The following is a 9,125-nucleotide window of genomic DNA, read 5'->3' as shown; positions in this document are numbered from 1 at the left end:
CCACTTCCACCTACCAATGATGAAACTCCTACAGATCAAGCACAGGGTATACCTAAAAGAAGGGGTAAAAAAAAGAGAGAAACCTCCTTTGGTTCCAAAAAAAAACAAAAGGGTCAAATATTTGGGAGCATTTTGAAAAATTGCCCCCAGTTGATCCTAACGACAAAGAAGAGATACCCAAATGTATTTGTTGTTATTGTGGGAGTGAGTTCTTCCATGATAGTAGAAAGCATGGGACTAGTCATCTGTGGAATCACTTTAGGAATGTTTGTGAGTTTAGTCCATATAAGATTGATTAGAAAAAGCAAAAGATATTAAGTTTTGAGCTAGTGATAGGAGGGAAAGAGGGGGAAACAACTTTAGTTCCGATGGCTTATGACAAAGAGGCATGCAGACTTGCATTATCAAAGTACATTGTGTTGGATGAGTTATCTTTTAGACATGTTTAGGGGGAGGGTTTCTGACAATTTGTTAGAACCATACAGCCTAGGTTTGATATCCCTTCCAGGATGATTGTTGCTCGGGATGTGTTTGATAATTTGAACATTGATTTAAACTTATTTATTAATTTAGATACCAATTTATCTTAATTAATAAATATGTCCTAATTTTTCTTTTCTTCTTAAAATTACATAACTCTGTGAAACTATCCAAAATTAACGTGGTCAACTTTGATAATTAAATCAATTAATTGAGACTATCTAGGTGATTTTATCCAAAGTATAATGGGGATCATGGGCCTATGAAATCAAGTTCCAATAAGTTATCATAAATCTAACAAATAAATTTACTAACTTATTAATTCTTCGTGACTCCACTATAGACTCAGAATTGCACTCTTGAATTCATAGAACGCTCTATAACAAATATAGATACGCTATTAATTATCCATTGTTACAACCATAATTCCCACTCAATCATCTATAGACGGTCTACAATGAGATATGACTAAAATAGCGTTTTACCCCTCATTGTATTTTATCCTTAAAACACTTAGTTCCTTGTAAATGATATTTCAGTAAACTAATTTAATTACTGAAATGAGATCTCTATCATTTAACACCTTGAACCAAACTAAAAGAAAATCATCATTTCACTTCTTCATCATAAGCTATAGATGTTCATATCTATGATTAACAATCCCACTCAATTATACTACCGAGTTCCCAAGATGTAAGTATGGGCTAGTCCGTAGGGTAAGCTGGTAACAAACAAGTCAAAGAACTCAAATAATACAATCAGTTAGAATACTAACCACTCAGAATTGAGATTGAATTAACCTATGGTCAACTATATGATATGACTAGAATAGATAATAACGGTATGTTTACTTATCTTATCAACTGTCAATATCGGTCATGTCCGATGTAACAAATACATCTGATCTTATCTACTTTGCTAATGTTCTGGAAAGAACATAACACTGAAATGTATAAGTAGATCATATCGTAGATTGGCAAGTCAGTGTAAATCATGTGCACTGACTAATCTTAGGACTAACTTATTTTGAACATATAATCATATTTATATTCCACTGTGATTACGTCACTAAAAATAAGATTAACTATGTGCTCGGGATTTAATAGAAGTTTATATTAAACAAATAATCATGAAAATAAAACATGTGAGCAAAGTGATTGACCAAGTCAAAAAATGATTTCTATTCTTTTATTGATAATAAAATGAGATTACAAAGAATTTGGGTTTTAAATAGGACATAAAACCCCAACACATAATGCCCATAATAATAACTTATCCCTTTATTGCCCATAAGGGCAAAACGATCATTTGCCCCGTTTCCAGCTAATTCCTCGAGTCGTCCCGCAAATTCTCAATTAATCCTGACATGCCCAACTAATTATCAAATACTTACCTGTTACTCGACAAATCCCAAATATACGTTAATTTTCCCAAAATACCCCTAGGCTCACGCCGAGCCGGGTATTAAACCCTGCTGTGACTATTCCGCTAATCCGCTCACTAGGATCACCTCGAGCCGAACACTGAAAATATATCCACATAATAATGTGGTCTCAATTATTTAACACATATAATCACATTTATGCCCGCAATAGGCCAAAATTACAAATATGCCCTTATAAATAAGAACGGGCCCACATGCATATTCAATACACATAACACATGCATATAAATATATTAATATTGTCATATTAATCATGCATGCCACGTAGTCATGCATTTAATCAATTAATCACACACATATCTAATTATGCCCTCCCGACATGCCAATTAAAGCACTAAACCTTATTAGCATTTTTGGGATGTTACAATATATAATAATTATATTAATATAAATTCATTCTAATTTAAATTCAAATGTTATAAAATATCATAATTATAATAATATATAATACAAGATATTTAATAATTATATTAATATAAATTTAAATGTTATAAAATATTATTATGATAATAATATATAATCCTAATGTTATACCTAAAAATTGGAGATCAATGGCATGACAATAAAGGTGACAAAATGCATCCTAGGAGGCTAAAGAGAGTGATCCTAGGAGAACCCAAGAATGAGGTCCGAGAAGAACTCAAGAAAGTGGTCTTAGGAGACCCCAAGGAGAAAGTGGTCCTAGGAGACCCCAAGGAGGATGTGGTCCTAGGAGACCCCAAGGGTGTCTCCGAGGTAAGCCTCCCAAAGTTTCCTAAGTGTTGGCTTGAAAGTGTCCAAGGTAAGTAGCTAAGGAGGAGGAGTCCAATGCAAGTCAAGAATGGAGACTTAGATTTTGGCAAGGAGAGCCTACACAATGTCCGATCGGACATAGTTGGGAGATACTAAAGGAGAGTGCCTCAGACTTGTCCAAGGTGAGATGCCAAGGAGGATGCCTCGGACCACCTTGGTCCGAGGAGAAGGCCACAAGGTCCGAAGGGACCTTGAATGGAGGAGGTATGCTCGGACTTGTCCGAGGAGAGAAACAAGAGAGAAGGATGCCTTGAACCACCTTGGTCCGAGGAGAAGGCCACAAGGTCCGAAGGGACCTTGAATGGAGGAGGTTGCCTCAAAGTTGCCCGAGGTGAGATGCCAAGGGAGTTGGCTCGGACCACCTTGGTCCGAGGAGAGCCAAGCTTGTATCACCATGGTCCAAGGAAAGCTTGAAGGAGTAATCAACATGCATGTGAGACTACGTCAAAGTCCCCAGAACAACTCTAGCAAGAATTGGTCTAGGCACCCGGGAATCTCTCACTCCTCACTCAAATTGAGGAATCAGTTGTATTTTAAACATTTATTGTAATATAAATATAAGATGAATAATAAAATATCCCTATCGAAAGGGGATATCAGTTGAGGATCCTAGGCCTATAAATAGAAGGCTTATGGGATGAGAGAGGGGCTTCTTCTGCTCTGCTTCTTCTTTCTAGAGAGAGAAAATTGGGTCTGTTTATTCTAGAGAGAGAAAGTGCTGATATTTGAGAGAACTCTTGTATTTTCACAATCTGTACTGAAGAAACTCAGTTGGCTCAGTCCATCTGATCTCGGGTATAGATCAATAAATCACAACTCTAAGTGGATTAGGCTATTACCGACAATCGGGGTTGAACCACTATAAAAATCTCCTGTGTTATTTACTTTTCTTATTCAAACCATTTGTGTCGTTTTTATTTCTCTTGAAGGCTTGTCGTATTTGACGTTCTCACGTCGTTGGCTAAAAACGCAGTCAACACCTAATTTTTTACTAATTATATTAATCTGAATTCAAATATTATCATTATAATAATATTTAATTCTTATATTAATATTATAAAATATCATTATAATAATATATAATACATAATCTTAATTTTTATTAAAAAAATTATAAACAATGTTTCGGTTTAAAATACACAATAAAACAAAATGAATTAATGCAGAAGCTCAATATATTTATGTTATTCTTTTATATATATTATTTATTTATTTGAAATTTATATGACAATGATGCAAATTTAATAAAAATAATTAATAAATTTTATAAATAAAACTAAAATTTTACAACTTGCTTGTATATAATAATTACATATACCTTTATAATTAGATTTCACAAAACTATCCCAAGCAAAATCAGATTTTTCTAAAATACCATTTGTTATCCTTAAATATCAAACTATACCATTTTTTTTACTAGTGTGGTGTTTGCAACGAATCTTATTCTAAATTTGACATGAAGTGACAGCATAATGCTTTAGGGACTAGGGCTTATTATGTATATTGCTTAAGTTTTGAGTAAGTAGAATGATTAGTTTCAAAGATTGAAAAGACTTGTAATATTTGTTTTCTTAAAACTTCTTGTGAATCTGGTATGGAGTCCAACTTATTATTACTAGTTTTAGCTAAATACCATTTTCTTATATTTTGTATTTTGGTTTGGTGTGTTGATATTTATAGCTTTACATGAGTACAAGCAACATGTTGTAGACATAAAATATCTAATATGATAATTCAAAACAAAATAACTTATGATAGTTACATAAATATAGATTGGGTATTTCTATTGTGCAACTCACAAAAAGAGGTGCATTTTTTTGTTTGCACTTCGTGAATAGTTTTTGGCTTGAATTTTTTATATGATCGTGTATATTGTAGTTATTTAGAATATTTTGTAAATTTTCAAAAAATTATGAATAATTTACAGTACCAAAAACAAGGTTCAAATAAGTTGTTGTACGCGTGACTATTTTTTTTATGCGTGTGGAAAATAATATGTTTAAACATTATTTTTGGTACTTTAAATTATTCAAATTTTTTTAAAAATTTACAAAATTCTCTAAATAACTATAATATACACAATTATAAAAATATCGCGTCAAAAACTGTTCTTGAGGTACAAACAAAAAAAAGGGTGTACCGTTGCACATCTTTTTGTGGGTTGCCCCAGAGAAATTGCCAATATAGATATACATGAACAGTTAGATATTATGCATGTGATTATATGATTTTTCAAGTAGTCAAAAATGTTTCATTCATTGTATTTTAATGGCTCTGGGTATCTTGAGATAATACCATAAATGCCCTTACAATAATATCTAAAAAGAGTTGAATAGCTTCTATTGGAAAAGTCTTAACTCACAATAAATTTGAGTTCAGTTGTCTCTCTAGGCCTGACCAATGACTATCCTAAGTTATTTATTGAAAATAATCATGTTTATTTATTGAAAATTTGAGTTCAGTTGTCTCTCTAGGCCTGACCAATGAACACTTGTAGTAGTTAAATAATCATGTTTATTTATTGAAAATTATTAAGATTTCAATGATTGATAAATGAAAATTTTAAATTTCATTTGATAAAGTCTAGTTGGAATTTGGTATAAGAGGAGCATTCCTTAACTTTGCTACAATACCAACCACCCCCCTATGCTAATAAGTCTTTTCTTTAATTTAGTGAAAAAGTCAGACTAAGTTTTTTTTTTTTTTGACAAAAAAGTCAGACTAAGTTTGGTATATGTAGAGTTTAAATTAAATATTTGGAAACAACTATATAAATTTACATTTATTATGTTTTTTTTTTAATTTTTGTAAAAAAAAAAAAAACTTTGTAATTTTATAATTTGTGGTGTGATTAATGATATGTGCACTCAATATATGCACCTAAACATTACACTTAGTGATAAGGATGCTCATAGAATCCGATCCAACATTTTTACCCCTAACCAATCCAATCCAACTAAAAGTTGTATGTTCGAAATCATCATCCAATCCAATCCGGTATGGCTTAAAAAAACCAATCCAATTGAATTTGATTGGTTATTTTATCTTTGAATCTAAATTTTAATATTAAACAAATTAACAAGTAAAAAAACCACACAAAAAACTAGACACTATGTAGTAATAATACCAAATTACGTCTTTACAATTACCACATTAAGTCCTTAAAATATTAAGTTTACAACATTATGTCTATTAAATTTTTATTACCAATATCTTAAAATTAATAGCTAAAGTGCTATAATAACTAACATGAAAACAACAACAGTAACATCTCAAAAATGCTTAAAACTATGAAAAAATATAAGAAAATTAAATATATTTATAATTAATATGATATATATATAAAAAAAAATATTTTATTAATTATAATTGGATCAGATTGGTTCCTAATTGGATTTTCATAGTCTCATCCGCCATCTGATCTAATCCAATTAATATCAAACTTTACAAATCCAATCAAATCCAATTGTAATTGGATATCCAATTTTTTGTAATTAGATTGGTTCGATGTAATTGGATTAGTTTGGATCTTGAGCACCCTTACTTAGTGATGTGGTATTGATTTTTAAAATAGTGGGTCCCAATTTAGATAAATATAATTGGTTAAAAAAACTCTAACGTTATTCTGTGTAATGTTTAAGTGCACATATTATTAATACTTTAACAGTACTTACATGGACTCATTTTATATATTCAAAATACACATAATCATATATGATACTAGATACAAGCAATGTGCAATGCACATTTGTTTAGTGTTATTTATAGAATTTGTTAATTATTTTTATTAAATTTGCATCATTGTCATAGAAATTTCAAATAAATAAATAATATTATATATAAGAGAATGCGATAAACATATTAAATAAAAAATTAAATCAAATATTATTTATGATTTTTTAAAATATATATAATATTTTTAATAAAATTTAAGATTATATATTATTATTATAATATTTAAAAAAATTAGTATGATATATTATTATAATAATATTTTATTACATTTAAATTGATATTAATATAATTATTAAATATCTAGTCGTGTATTATATATTATTATAATAATAATATTTTATAAAATTTGAATTTAAATTTATATTAATATAATTATTATATATGTAGTCTTATATTAAATATTATTATAATAATAATAATTATAGTATTTGAATTTATACTAATATAATTAATAAATTTTTATTTTTAAATAATTTTAAATATATATTTTATTAAATATTTAGAATATTTCACTAAAATTAATAAAACACATCGTTAAAATTACGAATTTCAGTTGTCTACCGTAAAGATATATTTTAAACTATTTAAATTTGTTAAGGTGACATAATTATATGATATATATTTTAAACTATTTAAATTTGTTTAGGTGGAATTATTTGACTTTGACGTATGATTTAATAATTTTGAGTTTATAAACTAAGTAAGATTAATGTTAGGGACACAATTATTTTGTGTGTTAAAAATAATAATTATTATTTAAAAAATTCAAATGAATGAGTGAAGAAACGTTGAACACGTAGGACAGCCCCTTAAAATGAAGGACTGGCCCAATAAGAAAAAAGCGGTGGTTCACATGCGTCGCTGCCACGTGTAAACCTATGAAAAGTAATGAAAAGGTCGCTGACACCGCGTGTACCATCTTCATTTATTCATGTTTCTCGAATTTCAAAAAAAAAAAAATTATCTTTTATTTATTTACATGAAGAATTTAATCACGAGAGTCTGAGACAATAGACGCAGTCCCCTGTGTTGTGCTTACTGCCACGTCATCCTCAATAAATATTCCTTATATGCTATGGCATATGCCGAATCAGATATCACCAACCAATTTCATATCATAAATCATAATGCCCCTCGCATTTTTAATGTGTTATGTTTCCTCCCTTAATATTGAAACATTTCCTTTTATAATTTTAAATAATTTACCAAATAATTTTATAATTTGATTATTTATTTATACAGTACATTGTTTTGGACCAAAACAATGTACACTTAAATGGCTGGCTGGCCGTGGCTGTATATAAAATAAACTTATTTATTTACTCTAAAGTCTGAGCACATGTGAATTAAAATATGATAGCCACGTGGCTTGCATGCGTGAAGCCACGTACTCTACAGTTTACCTTATCCACAGCTAAGGCTGTTTCAAAGGATGAAAAGTTGAAGACATAGCATATCATATCCAACTACAACTACTCGATCTATCTATTACCACTTATTATTGTTATTATGGTTTATACTTTGAAGCCTTTTTAGTGGTTTTCCATTTTGGGAAATAATTAATTCAGTTGGATCTTATTTTTAACAATTAATCATATTACTAATTCAAGATAAAATAGGCATATATCTCATATTTTATTGAAAAAATTTCCTTTTTCTTTTTTAATAAAAAACGTTTTACTTAATTTAGGAGCCATGGTTTATCTAGATTCACTTTCCATGAAAATTCACCACGTGTCCAGATTTTTCCCGTTGCAGATTCCAAACTGTGGTCATATCATATCCACTACGTAAGTTTTCTAAATATACCTTACTCATTAGTTTTAAATAGGTGTTATCCGATCTAATCTAAATTCTTTTACTCTTAATTCAATCCAAGTAGAGATTGAATTTTGAAATTCAATATTAACCTTATATATTCTTTTAATTTTTAATAAATTATATTAATTATATAATTATCAATTTTTTTAAATTCAAATTTATTTTTTATTTTTTAATGTTTTATAATTTTAATTTGATACTTTTGCTATTTAAAAATATGAGAGAATATTCTCTCCATCTCCATGATACTCTTGCTAAACTTATTCTTTTCCACGTAAGATTAATATCATATCAATAAAAAAATAGTATTAGGAGTTCTAATGACATGAGATTTGTAATTAAATTTTTTGAAATTTTGTATGGTTATGTAATTGTTTGTTATAATTTTCTATTTAGTCTGTTGATATTGTTTACAAAATTATAACATATAGTTACAAATTTGTAAATTTTAATTATAAATTTGTAAACTTTGGTTAAAAAAAAATGGGAAATTCACAAAAATACATTAACATTAGAAAAATATATGAAAAATACGGTAGCCTACAAAAATACGGAATTTTTATAAAAAATACGGAGGGGCAAAAGTGTAAATACGGAGTGGCAGTTAAATACAATTTTTTTTGTTAACAGTTGTTACAAATTCGTAAACATGTGTTTGAGATTCGTAAAAAAAATATTTTTGTAAACGACATTTACAAATATATAACAAAGTTTTACAAATTTGTAAACAAATTTTATATTTTTGTAAACAACATTTATAAAATAATTATTTGCTATTTTTTTTTTTGTAACAAAGGTTTACAGAACTAATTTTAATATTTATAAAAATAAGTTGTGAACATATTTGTAACAA

This window comes from Humulus lupulus, chromosome 8, assembly GCF_963169125.1.
Source record: "Humulus lupulus chromosome 8, drHumLupu1.1, whole genome shotgun sequence".
Classification (NCBI taxonomy): domain Eukaryota; kingdom Viridiplantae; phylum Streptophyta; class Magnoliopsida; order Rosales; family Cannabaceae; genus Humulus; species Humulus lupulus.
Note: the sequence above shows the minus strand (reverse complement) of the source record.